Raw genomic sequence first — 15,629 nt, forward strand, 5'->3', positions numbered from 1 at the left:
GATAATGAAGGTATTATCTAGAAACTTCTTTTTATCTTCTTTTGTTTTCTTTTGACCAATTAGTCATTCTGTAAATAAGGCAGATAAAAGTTCACTGTAATTTCTGCTTTTAAAGGAGTCTTAGTCCTTTACTGAAGTTAATTGCCAGTTGAAAAAATTAGTTTTCATTAAAACATGACATGAAAGTGGTTTTAGGTGAAGTAGAAAGTAGTCTTGTTTACAGCAAAAACAAAGTTTGCCTGGAGAGGTATAGTTCACTGGAGCCAAGTGTCACTTACCTGGTAATGGATATCTGAGAAGAAAAAAAAATATAAAATACCAGCAGCTCCTTTAAATGATTCCCCAAGGACAGAAGAACAATTTTTAAGATTGTTTTGCTTTTTTTTCTTCTGTGGAAAAGATATGTTATTTTATCAGTGTTAGGTGAAAGGGAAATATGTGAGTGAAAATATTGCAAACTTCTAGCCAGAATGCCAGAAGAGCCAGTTCACTGAGCACTTGGAAGACTGCAGGCTCTAGATGTAAAGTGGAACCATATGTCATCATATTTATTAAACTGTACAAAATAAAGCAGGGTTTTGTTCTGTAGCTGGGTTCTTGTTACTGCTTAGAAATTTGGTGTGTTTAATGAACAGTGTTTGGCTGTTTAATCATTGCTTCAGCAGAAAGGCAAAAGCTGTTTATTTATATGACTTTTGGCATTTTGATCACAGATTATGTTCCATATATGATTGGAGTTTTCTTTTTTTCCTCTTTAGGAATTAATTTTAGCAACTTCTACTGTCTAACCAGCAAAGAAACTGCCTGACCACCACAGATATGATCCAAAGCTTACTGTAATTTATGTGATCTCCCTGCATTAGGTAGGATTTGCATTAAATTTTGTACTTAGCAATATGCGTGGAACATGGTAGGCTACAAGCAGATGGTGGAGATGTGTTAGTTTAGGTGGTCAGAGATTGCATTAATTATTAAAATGTTCTAGAAAAAAATTAGGTAGCAATTTTTCAATAAATATTAAGTTCTTTCGATAGTACTACAGAGGAATGAAACAAAATACTTCAAGCATCCTCTTGTGGTCTGGGTGGGGAGAGAGGGTTAGAGAAAACCTTTTTCCAGTTACTTTTATGATAACAGAGAAAAGGACACACTATTTATGTAAATTGAGGTAGAAAATTAAACTCATTACCAAATAAAGACATAATTTTCCTTCATCATGGGTTAAAAAAAAAAAAGGAGAAAAAAGAAAAAAGAAGGTTTACTAGAAGTCTTAAACCTTCTGTTCACCAGCTTCTGACTGCTACTAGTTAAGGTTTTCCAGTGAAGATGAAAATGATCCACAATATCAAAGGCTCAGCAGCTTCTGGTCCTTATACTGTTTGGCAAGACTTTATTGTCATTGACAGGCTGGATTTTCTGCTGTTTTTGAGAACAAAGAACAAAACCAGAAAAGAATCAGAAGAAGAAAACTCTCGAGTGCTACTGGGGATTCAAGTCTTCCACCTCTTTCCTGACAATCAGTGCCAGGCCAGCAGCAAATGAAAGAGAGAAACAATGCAAAACATGCCTTTGTTTTTTCCTATTAATTTTCAATGCATGAACAGGTAACATGCCACACGATGGCAGCACAGGCTGAAAAATACAGAGGAGTTGCTGTAAACAAAAATGGGGACAAACAGAGAGGATGTCTTTCTGAGCGGTAGGGTATTACTGAACATAACCGGCTGCAAAGTGAGGTTTTCCTGTTCACAAGTCACATCCATAGAGATCACTTTTCCAGCAAATATCGTCTTTTTGAGATGGTATAGGTATTTCTTCTCAGAATTATAAGGACTTTAATGTCTCCAGTGACCTTTTACTTTCCCATGCCCCAAATTTTCTGTGCTCTCTTTAAACAGAAGTAATGCCTTCATCTCAAGATGCTCTGCTGCATTCTGTGACCTGCTCCGCCTGCACAAGGTGAAGGTTACAGCTTAGCAGGACAGAGCATACTTGAAGGTAGAGAGTGGTTCTAGCAGAAATCTTTGCTTTCCGCATACTTCTGTCTCTGGCACCGTTTCAAAGATTTCGGGTTTCAAAAGGAAAAGCAAGATGAACCTCAGGAAGGAGAATAAGCTGTAATTTTGAAAACTGATTGAAGGCAGGCTTAAGAGCTGTAATGAAGGGCTGGGTTTGAAAGCTGAACAAGGTGCCTTTCTCTGCTGCCTTTTTAACTTCCCCTTTGGTTTTTATACTTCCTTTCTGTCCCAGCAATCCTGGACATCTGACTTTGTGCTCCTTTTATATCTGTTGGTGATTAAGTGTTTTCTAGCAGACAAACATACACCAAATTAAAATATAAAAATCATAATACTTACAAAAAAGAAATAGCCACCTAGAAACAAAACTGGATACATCACTTTGTCTGGATGTGAGATCATGATACCTTCTAGTTCTATTTCGCCCTAATATGATTTTGTGGTTTGCTCCTGCAGCCTTTAGTCTGCATTTCGTTTTGTTTGCAGCAGCCCAGGATGCAGTTTGCGTTGGAACTGATTATTAGAAGCTCTTGCTTTTCTGCCATCACATGCTGCCATCCTGAGGCCAGTTCCCGCAGTGTCTGGAGCCGTGCATGCTGCGGGCTGGCTGTGTTGGGATGCACAAGCCCTGTATATCCCTGCCTGCTGAGAGACCACCTGAGATCAAAATTTGAGTTTATTGAGAATCATCACAGAGTTAGCTCAAGATGATTTTTTTATTTTCATTCCAAGGACTTAAAATAAATTTCACTTTTAATAAGCACTCAAGTTTATCTTGTACTTTTAGTTCATATTTTTCAGTCTGAAATCATGCAATTATTAATTTTACAACTGAAAGTTAAATGGTGTAGTTCTTCACTTGATTAATATAATTAGGCACAAGCATTCTTTGCCTTTTCTGGATCATAGATTATATATCTGTATTGTCTTGGCTACAATAACCCCCTGCAGCGTTATAGGCTGGGGATGGTGTGGCTGGAGAGCGCCCAGGCGGAAAAGCATCTGGGAGTACTGGTCAGCAACAGACTGAAGATGAGCCAGCAGTGTGCCCTGGTGGCCAAGAAGGCCAACAGCATCCTGGCCTGTACCAGGAATATTGTGACCAGCAGGAGCAGGGAGGTCATTCCTCCCCTGTACTCAGCACAGGTGAGGCCACACCTTCAGTGCTGTGTCCAGTTCTGGTCCCTCAGTTTGGGAAGGACGCTGAGACGCTTGAGCACATCCAGAGGAGGCAACGAGGCTGGTGAGGGGCTTGGAACACAAGTCCTGTGAGGAATGAATGAGGGAGTTGGGGCTGTTTAGCCTGGAGGAAAGGAGATTTAGAGGCGACCTTATCACTCTCTACAACTTCCTGGTGGTTGTACAGTGGTTGTAGTGGGGTGGTGGTTGGACTCTTTCTCCAGTCAGCAACTGACATGATGTGAGGACACAGTTTCAAGCTGTGCCAGGGGAAATATAGGTTGGACATTAGGAAGTTTTTCACAGAAAGAGTGATAACATATTAGAATGGCTTGCCTGGGGAGGTGGTGGAGTCACCCTCCCTGGATGTGTTCAAAAAAAGACTGGGTATGGTGCTTGGTGCCATGGTTTAGTTAAGGTGCTTAGGGCATGGGTTGGACTTGATGATCTTGAATGTCTCTTCCAACCTAGTCATTCTGTGATTCTGTGATTCTCTGTGTAAGTCGTGTATAACTCATCACTGGTTATCTTTGAGTCCTAAACACTCTCTTAGAATTTGGGAGGATGAGTACGTCACCTTCATAGTTGCACACTGTTTCTAGCGTATGTTTTGATCATAGGAAAAGGCCCTAAAATGAAACTGGATGTTGCGAAGCTTTGGGATAACATGCTTGAACATGAGCGAGGCCAGCAATGGAATGGAAGCTGAGAGACACAGCAAAAACTGGGAATTGTGACCATTAGGATAACAAAGGTCATGATGCCAGCTATGTGGGTGGGCATGGAGAAGGAGGCAGGAGACAAAAGGCTCAGGGGCAAGAGTGAGGCTGTTGAAAGACTGGCACATGAGGAGTGAATAAATGGGAATAAAAGCCCAGGTGTTCCTTGGCTGCGGATCCTCCTCAGATACAGCAACTCTGCCTGTTTCTGTGTTACTTCAATATGAATAAATGGCTTGATGGAACGAGGCATTTGAGACTTTGCCATAGGAAACCTGAGATAAAACTGGTGAGGAAACCTGGTCTGATTGTATGAGTGGGGTGTGTGGGGAGCCAAATGGGTACCCATTAAATCACTGGAGCCTCCTGCTGTGGAGGGGCTTCAGTCCTGGCAGTGAAAATCTCTGGCATCAGTAGTGCAGATGCCAGAAAGGCTTGTGAATGGTCAGACTGGGAAGTTTCCTTAACAAATGACCCCCATGAGTTTCTACTAGAGATCACAATGAAAGAATGGGTAAAAAGATTGGGTTCAAAGTGACATTTACTCCTCTGTTCAACTGTGGATTCCTCTGTGTCTGGTAAATAATCAGCTTTGGCCCCAGTAGGAAGAATGAGTGTCAAAGTGTAAACTGAGTCCTGTTATAAACTGGACTAGTAGATAATGTAGTCCAGTTAATGTATTGTGTTTCAAAAATCAATTGCACACATTTAAAATAATGAACCATAAAATTAGTTAGCTATTAGTAATAAAATTGTTTGTTTTCAACTAGTGTTGGTCTTCTAAAATTAAACTCAGTTCCTTTAACTGTTGTCTCTGACATCCTACCCAATATTGCCACAGTGTTTCCTTCTTTGTGTAAAGCATTAATTCTTAAGAAATAATTGCATAAGGGATAGCCTGTCTCCATGTTGCTTACTGCAATGTTTAATTTTAAATATTTTCCTGTTTAGGATCAATGGATTTGTTCAGGATGGAGCTTTACTGACAAGAAGCACAGGATGGAGTTTTCTATAGGACGATCCAAGTTTCCTAGGTTCTCTTTCAATCAATAGTTGCCATCAGGATCCTCAAAAAACACTGAAAAAACCTCAGATAAATTTCTCTACTGACATCTGACAGCAGAAGAAATGGAAATGTAGCTGTAGAAAGTTGTAGGACAGGAGAAAGAGAACTTTCAAGCTCTCTGTTTCTCAACTTACTGTTGTGGAGTACATTAAGCTGTAAAACTGATTCAGGATCCTTATCCTGTGATCCTAAGTTAAACCAAGAATGCATACAGCCTGTAGCTAAATACCATTTCTAAAACTTCTACAAACAAAAATACATTTAATATAGAATTATAATGTTATTTTCTGCAGGGGTTTCTTTTGGAAAACTTGAAGTGCTAGATCTAGTGGAAGTCAGTTCTGGAACTATTGCATCCCCTTTAAACATGAATTGGTACAAGTATTTCTTATATCTTTAAATACATGTGGCTAGATTTGCATTAATTTTTGTTGTTTGTTTTTGATTTTTTAAAGCAAACTTGTAATATTATTTAATTCTTGCCTATAAAAAATTTCTCAGGTAATAAATTGAGAAGTGCGCTTGGAGAAAATCAGCTTGTAACACATTAGTGAGAATATTATAATTAAAATATTAATGGCTTGTTGAAACTTGGATAATTATGAAAATCAATGCAGTAGAGACACTCAGTTGTCATATATGAATATTAGGATAAGAGGAGAAACCCATATTACCTCAACTGAAATTGAGAGCAAATCTTATCCTTTGTAGTAACATGAAATAAAGAACCATGAAGTGTGTGAATAAGCATTTTACATAAACTATAATTATCAGTCTGAGAAAAAAAAAAAAAGTCATGTTTCCCATTGTAAGATGGGTGAAAATATTTATACTCCTATGAGTACATGAGAGGAACAGTGTAAAAAGCAGCACCATATGATAACATCCAGGTGGAATACTGAGGTGCTGCTACATCTGTTGACTAGAGAAGCACCCAACTGTGTTAGGCAGTGTTGTATATCTGATAATGCTGCCCTTTACCTTTCAGACAAAGTTCTTTGATTCACTTCTGTCATGGTTTAACCTCGATAGGCAACTAACATAGCTGCTTGCTCTCTCCCAGAGCAATTAGCAGAGGGGTAGGGGAGAAAATAAGATGGGCAAAAGTATGAAAACCCATGGGTTGAGATAAGGACAGTTTAAGAGGGAAAGCAAAGCAAAGCAAAATAAGGAATTATTCACTACTTCCCATTGGCAGGAAGGTTCTCTGTCATCTTCAGGAAAACTGGGCTCTATCACACATCAGAGTTACTTGGGAAGACAGATTCCATAACTCCAAATGTCCCTTCTTCTGCCTTCTTCCACCAGTTCTGGTTAGCTGGGGTAAACTGTCCTAACTGTGCCCACTCCCAACTCTTGTGCTCTCCTAACCTCCTCATTGGTTTGGTGAGGTGAGGAGCAGAAAAGACCTTGATTCTGTGTAAGTGCTGCTCATCAATAACAAAAACACCCCAAACTTATCAATGCTAATTTCATCCCAAACCCTCAGCACCATTCAAGCTACTATACTCCAGCCAAAACCAATACAATTTATTTATAGTGCACACTCTAAAGTGTAGGCTCTTCTCGTTTGTCTTCTGCTTGTACAGGGTAAGCACAGCAAACCTCTGACCTATGAGTCTTACTATTACCTGGAGTAACTTCAGACACTGCAGTCTTTGGCTACGAAGCTGTTACCAGCCCTATTACAGGAATGAAGAATTGAGGCAAAGAAAATTTGCTGCAATACAAAAAGCATAAGTACTGTTTCTCCAGCATGTCACCATTATATATTTTTACTCTCAGCCTTCGTTTCAGTGGTCTAAGTTCAATTCCTTGTGTTTTTCAAACAACTGGAATAGTTTATGCCAATATCTTGGCAAAAGAGTTTGTCTTAGCCACTGCTGTTCTAACTGGTTTATGTTCACTGGGAACTGGCCCAGGAGATGAATGCTGCAAATCTGAAAGAGCACAAAACTTAGAAAACTGCCGGCTTGCTCTTCTCTGCATTTGCATCTTAGATAGTAGTGAAGTTCATGCACTCCATCCTGGTTCACTTTTCCTGTGAAGCTCAAGAGTTACTACTTAACACTAAGAGGGATTTTTGCCACAATTTATTTTGCTTCTAGTCTTCATTTCCTCTGATAGCTACTATACCACAATATTATTATTTTATATATCAACATCATAAAGCCTTTCGGAATGCACTTGTTAGGAATGGCAGTGGGAAAAAGTGATAGAGCAGTTCTGGCTATGCAGCACAGTGCAGACAAGTAAGAACTGATCTGCAAAGGACATTGCCTGGTGTTGAGGGGCAGTGTCCACACGACAGGACAGGACAATTCATGATCAGCTACAGCTATTCTCACCCCACGGGCTGTGTGTCCCTGTGTGTTTCACTGCTCAAGGTGAAGGCCAAAAACCAGTACAATACAAAAGAAAATACAATGGAGAAACAAAGAACTTTGATGAGCAAGAAACAGAGATTATGTTGATGACATGTACCTAAGCAAGCTAAACTAAAGATCCACCCTTCAGCTTCTGAACTCTTGCTTCCAGGCACTCACCAATCACGTTTGTGGTTTGGTGTTCTGCAACAGGTTATTCACTTTGAAGAGCTTAATCTTCCTTAATCTTCTTTTCATATATGATATTCTGATGATTGTGTTGGCCCAGTTGCCTCACAGGACATTGTATTTTAATCTTCCTTTCCAAAAGAGTAAATCCAAGACATGTCTTTTGGCAAAATTAGCTTTACTGGGTGTCTCATGTGGCAAGAGTCAGATGTAGTTGCTCAACATTTCTCTTCTTCTATTGCATTTATGTTTGATCTTGTTCACAACTGAGTCACCGTTAAGGGAAATTTTGCAATCATTGTTCTTTGAGAATTTTTATTATCATAGCAATTTTGTTGGGAGCCAATGAAATCACGTTGGTAAGACATGTTTGGACAGTAAAAGGAAACTGCCTTGTAGCAGCAGAACAGTACTCAGTAAGAGTGTCAAATCACAGCAAGCAGCAAACCTCATGAACAAATATATAAATTTCAGCTTGCCTTTTAAAACAGGTTGCATGACCAAAATAGAGGCTAGCAAGCAAGTCCATGTAAACTATATATTTGTACATCTGCTAACGGATGCAATGCTTTCAAATGCATTTCACTTTTATTTCTCATTGCTCCTTTCACTTCTCCCTTCTCTCCTCATTTATTTTCTTTTCTTTTCATCAACTTTATTCATTGAGCAACTAATAAATTTAGCATTTTGAAAGGGTTGCTGGAGTATATGTTTTCTTTGCTCATTCCATCTTATATTTTTTCCTGTGTTTACCTGGAAATTAAAGGAGTATTTTATATAAATCACAAAGACAAATACATAGGAAATACCATTTTGAGAAATAGGAAATGTTGATTTCAGAATATGAGGAGACAGTATTATTCCAGTATATATAAATAATTTCTTTCTTAGTGCATTAAAATGCTAATGATTTTTTGTATAAGCTCAAAGATGTAGCTGATAAAATACTTCAACTTTTTTTTAACTTGGCTTGAAAATTGTTTTGAACAACTCATATTCACACAGCCATTATCTACACTTAATCTAACTAGTTTTGATATGTGCCTTCTGCCTTGATCTTAACTACTTTTAATATTCTCTTCATTCTTAGAATGATGCTATCAGTTGTCCCAGATTCTGCACCCACTATGTCATCAAAAGTTTTCTGCGCTTCACTAGCAAGATGTTCACCAGTTTCTGCACAGCTACAGACTTACAAGTTGATCCAGCCAAACAAATCCTGTTTTCCTTGTGCATTTAAGTTTCACAGCCTGGGGTGAATATGACCTTGACTTAAATTATATCAACAAATTTGTCACTTGATGATTTTAAAATATTAAACCTGTCTCCTTTCTGCTTTTATTGCAATGAACCTGTCTTTCCATGTGGAATGACCCAGAAAAATGTGGTAGCTGTTGCTGAAGGCAACCAGAAAAATATTATATCCTCATGTGTCTCTAAATTTAGTGAAATATGATAAGAAGTCCTTGATGAACCTCATGCAATATCAATTTAGGGATGACTTCTTACAGCGTCAGACAGAAGAGAGGTTTATAGCAGGTGTCATATGCTTTTGACAAACTCCTGGTTTGTACATACCTTGCATTGAGCAAGAATGCCCCAGTCATCAAAGCAGTTCTACACTGACATTTTTCTCTAGAGTACTTTGACATAAATGTCCAACTCACCCCCACTTACTGCATGCTGTGCAGTTCTCAGACCAGTTCTGGTAGCAACACACTGAATTTGTTTAGGAGGAAACTCAACCAAATCTCTGCTCTGTGTGTGCATTAAATACACTCATCGTTCCTAATGATGATACAAAGCTTCAACCAGTGAACAGCCCTCAAAGGGCCTTTAATCACAGGAAGGAGATGTTCCTGTCATGGAACCAAGTTATATCTTGGCTGAGGTCACCTGAAATTGCCCTAATCATCCTCAATGTGTAAGCAGAAGCCTTGGCACCAAACACTTTAACCCACTGATCCAGTGTTGGTGTGACAGATCATTCAGAAATGTAAAATTAATCTGAAACTCCTACAGCCCCTGTAGGATCAGCCTCTGGGGTTCTGGTCACTCATTCATGGAGTGTGCAGAGTGGTTCTGGAAAATTTACCTCATGCCAGCAGTTTTGAGCACCGTCACGCAATGGTCCAGCTGTTAGAATTTAAACAATATTTTAAAAGGGAGTGATTGCTCCCTTTTAACCAAGCAGATCTATACAAAGGACAAATAATTTCCAAATTTTATTTTTACTCCATTTCAGTCCTGCCTTGCAATTATTAACTTGTGCAAAAATGCTTCAGTTTACTTTCAGTAAAAGGGTTGAGCAAGGTTCCAAATTTAGGTCTGTTTTCATGATGCTTACTGATCAATGTTCTCTCTAATTCATTCTAAAACACATTGTATGTAGATGTTTATTAGGGCATAAATGTTGAATTTTGCCTATATTTTGTTGCAATGGGCCACAGAGAGGAAATCTATGCTCTGCATATCCTGTGATGGATGCAATGAGTATGGGTCTTTTATCCTAATGTCAAAAACATCAATGCATTTTTTATCCGAATTCACTTACATCATAGTACATTTATACTCTATCATACCAATAGCTGAATAACATTCTGTTTTCTGTCTTCTGCAGTTCCTGTTTCTACCATACACTTGTTCCCATTCTTAATGGAAACAACTTCCAGTCATAGCTGTGGTCCTTATTAACAGTAACAGCACAGCATGAAGAGCCTCATGCACAGATGTCAGGAAAGGAAGTTTTCTGTCAGCTGGGTCTGTCAGAATTTGTGCTCACAGATTTTTATGTACATAAATTTATGTGGAACTGATGGCCACTGTCCCACACCTGGCAACAAGTCCACAGTTAAAAACATAACTGCAGCTTCCAGGATCAGCTGATAGCACAGGTTATCTCCTGCTTAAATCAAACTTCATGTTTCAGCTGCAATAACAACAAATCAGAAGTTTATTTTATTACAACACCTACTCTACTTTTTTTTTTTTTTTGACCAATTAAATAATTTCTTATCTTTCAAGCAGAAGTAACTGCTTTGCAAGTGCTTATCTGCCCAACAGATTTCAAGGTTCATCCTCCCTGTTAAAATGACATCAAAGACATTCTTCATCCTATCTACATGTTTTTCTTTTTTTTTTTTTGTTTGCTTTTGGTATGTGCTATTGTGTGCATGCATATGTCCCCACAAAAATATAGAAAGCCTTTAATGGTCTAGAAAATGAGTTTCAAACTTTGTATTTATCAGCAGCAAACTGTCATAGGTAACACTAGGCTCAAATGATATTAGGAGTTTCAGCTTTTCCATAATTGTATTGAGTTTCAGAAAATATATAGTGCTGCATTCTTGGCATGTATTACATTGCTGGTTGCACTCTGCTGTTCCTTGCAAATCCATTTTCAGAAACATTATACAGAGCAGAGCTGGCCTGTTCTCCCAGGCTTGGCACCACCTTCGATGCCTGTCCATGGCTCAGCAATAAAGGCTGCTTAGCTGGGGCACAGGCTGGGAAGGGTGTAGAGATGTGCACCCTCACTACAGGGATGGATGAACAAATTGAGGCAGTTATTGCTGCCAGGAACTCTCATTCCTGTCAACAAGTCATTCTTTAGTACAAGTTTCAGTTGGCCTGTCCTCTCACATGTTCCTAAGTGAAGGGGTGCATACTGCAAAGCAGTATTGAGAGCAGATGATGTGGCTTTTTTAAACACTCTGTGGGGTACTTAGAAAGAAATCCATACTCCTTCAAAAGTGATGGCTCAGAAATTCTCACACTGAGTATTATGCCTTAGATGTTTGCATTGCCACCCTACCTCAATACTCATGTATCAGACTAACAGAAAGCAGAGCAGTTTTTGGAAAAATTATATAGTTTTAATAATAATGATGAGGTAAATAAAGTTTCATCTTCTCAGTGCTTTACACCTGATTCCATCTGGACAAGTGAGCCTTACAGTGAATAAAGAGGGCATAGCTATTTCTAACATCTTCCTGCCACCATTTCTCTGATAAGAGTAAACCATGCTTTTTTTTCCTTTTTTTCCTGATATTCTTGTTACAGACCAGTGTGGTCTATGCTATACTGTCACCAGTACACAAAGGAGACAGCTATCCTAGGAAACAGATTATATACAACTAATAAAGCTAACACTGCAAAGGTTATGATTGTTTGTAATGCTAACCCACATAATGGTATGATCCTTAAATTTTCCTTTTGATATTGTTATTTCCTTCATAATTATTAAAAACAATTATCTGTTAATAGGAGATTATCTGTTGTGTAAACTTTTGCTGGCTGTTGCCAGCACTGTAAATCTGGAGTTCTAGATATCTGGTTAATTTGAGAGAAAATAACTCAAACAAACAGACATCCACTGGTCATCAGCAAAGGTTTTTTTAATGTTACTGTAGAATTTATGAGTAGCATGAGAAAATCATGTATCATTTGATTGCTACCTAATGGCTTCCTCTATTTGCTTTATGTTAGTGTAATATACATAACTTCTTCCCTTTAGTTTTGTTACTGATGTAGTGACTGATTGAGCTGTGTACAAAACCCAAGATATAAAATTATCTCAAAACCATGGAAGGCAAGGAAAAGGTGCCAATTGCTTTTGTGTTCTAGAGCACAGGAGGATCGTTAAACCTCATCAAATACTCTTTGATCTGGTCAAATTACAGCCTCCTTAGAGTGGGAAGAAAGAGCTGGGACTTTATGAGCTTATTTGATTTTTAGCATTTATGTGATAAGTTTGTCATGGTTTGGTTGTAGTTATGGGATGGCTTAATTACAGGTTGATCCAGCAAAGTTACCTATACTTACAGAGTTGTGTAATTTGTCCTTGTTTGCCCAAGACTACTTTCAGTCTAATAATGTCAAGTGATAAAGATCATTTGCATTGAAAATCTAAGTTGTTTGGCATTAGGTGGAGGCTGACTATTTTCTCAACAGCATATTTAACTTTAGCTGAAAAATCTACTGCTTTCTTAGAAAGTGAAAAAAAATTACATGCACACACACAACCTTCCTGTTCAAAAGTTTCAGTGTCTCTAATTTTTTAATAGAAGTTGGACTATTTCCATGGGGTTATTCTCCTGTCAGTTATATGTGTATTGGTATCATTCCTATCCCACGTGATCAAATTAGGAGTCTGAGTTGCAATTTGCAGACAGCCTATGAGTGTCTGTTGGCTCCTATGCAAAGAATGACCTTTCTGAAATGTGCTTTGTCTAAGGATCTTTAAAGTTGACCAAGGCTTTCCTTTCAATTGCCACTGTAACCATAATTTTCTAACTGAAATTAGATACAGAGGTGGGATTCATTTGACCAAATAGAAACCTTTATCTTCAGACTGAATGAATTATGATCCAAGACCCTATTATCTAAATCTCTGTTAACTAGAAATTCACTGTGTGATGAATACCTCATTTGTAGATGTCTACATTTTTAAAATGTAATTTATAAAAATTATTTGCCTTTTCCTCACAAACCCTGGTGTGCAGACAGCCATCTCAGATCCAATTACACAGAAGCTGGACTGCAAGAAGAGAGGGCAAATTGCAAAAGAGGTGTTTGACATATTAAAAAAAAAAAAAAAAAAAGACAAAACATATCTTTTGAGAAGTAAGAAATGATACCAGCATAGACATGTCCTGAGGCCAAGGCTGAGAACAAAGCAAAGGGAAAGAGGAAAACTAGGATAAGAAAAGGATCTGGAGGCTAGAGCTAAAGAGAAAGTCCCAAAATAGTATGAGGAGTCTGAGATTAGAGAACAGAACAAATTGCTTAAGGAGTTGCTTGAAAATAAATAATGTCATTTCTCCAAAACATTTGAAGCTAGTACTTTGGAGTTGCAGATTTCTTCAAGGTATTTGCTGATGGAAAGCACTGCACACAGTTTTCAAATGTCTCAGCCAAAATAAGACTCTAGGTGTTTGAAAACTGTTCAAAACAGTACTGTTTCTGTAGATCTCCTTGTTTAACTTTAAATCCAGAAAATATGATTTTTATACATAACTATTTTTTAATATCACTGATTTATCTGAAGATATTATAGAAATTTGAATGTTCACATTGTTCCACTTGAATATATACTGAAGGGTAATAATCAAAAACTATTTCAGTGGAAATCAACAACAATCCATGGGAAACCACATACTGTCCCCTAAAAAAAAGATAAATCACAAAAGTTGTAAGGCCAAAACAAAAACCATAGCAAACACTGAGAGATTTTATGGTAGTCTATTTTCTGTTAGACAAGCTGGTGCCTTTCTCATCTCATGTACATTTTTTTTTCTAATAAAATAGTCCTTTTAACCTAAAACACTTGTCTTATATTCATTCAGAAGGCTCTGAATGGGATTAAAACAGCAAGAATAGCTTGTTGTGTAACAGACTCCTGATAAAAGAACCCCCCTTACTCTCCCCCTAGGAAAATACATAAAACCAGGAAAAATGCAAGATCAGTGAGAGACTGAATCCCATTTTCATTGTTATGCTTAAGTATAGCTCCAACTTGAGGTTGACTGAGGCTGAGGTGACTCAGTTTCAGGTCTTTTTTTCTTTCCCCTCCCACCAGTTTCTCCACAGCTCAGTTGCCCCAGCACAGTGGATGTAACCACACCCCATCTCACGAGTATGGCCAGCACACAACTGCTGAGCTCAGCCCTCTGATGCTGGCTGCTCGATGCGGCAGCACCGAGTGTCACAGACCCTCCCCATGCTGCCTGTGTGACCTCAGCCCTCCTCCTCCTCTTCTTACAGTCCCACAGCACCAAACACACAGGGCTGGAAAGAGGGGAACCCTTTGTATGAACTGAAAAACACCAGTGGCATAAATATTGCCAAGGAATGGATATTAAGACAGGTTCACTGCCTCAAAGGAGGAACGAGGTGCACCCTCAAGAGAAGCATCTGCACCCACTGACCCCGAGTCACACAGAGGCACCAGGAGGAAGGGCAAGTGGGTGACAGCAGTGGGTGACTCTCTGTTTCCAGGGACAGATAGACCCAGCTGTCAGTTTGACCTGCTCTGTAGACAATTTTGCTCCTTGCTCACTGAGAACTAATCAGAGAGGATTCAGGAGTAAACAATGTGAGTGACAAGGTAGTGAGTGCCTGCTGTGCATGCCCTGACCAGGAAGAACAAGTGCATGAGCCTTCCCATGGACAGCCTTCCATCTGAAGACTCTGGTCCTCATGGGGCATTTTTACCACCCTGATACCTGCTGGAATGGCATAAGAAGCAGCTTGGCTGCTTGGAAAGCACAGCTTGGCAGCATAGGACCTGGGGCTCCTGGTGGATACCATGAGTCAATGTGCTTTCCCTACAAAGGAGCCAATGACCTTTTGGGCTGCATGTGGAGTGTTGCCACCTGGTCAAAGGAAATGGTCCTTCCCTTCTAATCAGTACTGGTGAAGCCACACCTGGACTGCTGTGTTTAGTTCTGGCCTCCTCAGTACATGAGAGACATGGACATACTGGAGACAGTCCAAAGAAGGCATAAAAAACAATGAAGGGACTGGAGCCTTTCTTGATAAGAAAAGGCTGAGGAATGTGAACTATTGCCTGGAGAAGGTTCAGGGGTGATCTTATTAATTTATACCTGTTCCTGAAGTAAAGGTGCATAGGTGGGAGAGCCAGGCTTTTTTCAGTGATGCCCAGAACATAGGCAGCACCATCTGAAGACCAAGAACATTTTTACTTTGAAGGTGACTGAGCACTGGAACAGGTTTCCCAGAGAGCTGTAGTCTCCATCCTTGGACATACTCAAAATCCACATGGTCCAAAACAACCAGCTGTAAGTGGCCATGCAGGAGCAAAGAGGGTGGACCAGAGGACCTCTAGAGGTCCCTTCCAACTCAGCCATTCTGTGAATTTGCCTTTCCCTGAAGCAGGATAACCAAACTTACATTCCATTTGTCTCCTGATCATAATATCATAACCCCCACTATACTGATACTCTGCAGCTTTACATGCCAAACATATTAAAATTTGGGTTATCTGCTGCTGCTGGTTTTCAAATGGTTTTTATGAGCTTTGCAAAGCAGGCACTGTGTATTTTTTTTACAAATTTTCAGCAAGATAACA

This window comes from Lonchura striata, chromosome 2, assembly GCF_050655825.1.
Source record: "Lonchura striata isolate lonStrDom1 chromosome 2, ASM5065582v1, whole genome shotgun sequence".
NCBI lineage: Eukaryota > Metazoa > Chordata > Aves > Passeriformes > Estrildidae > Lonchura > Lonchura striata.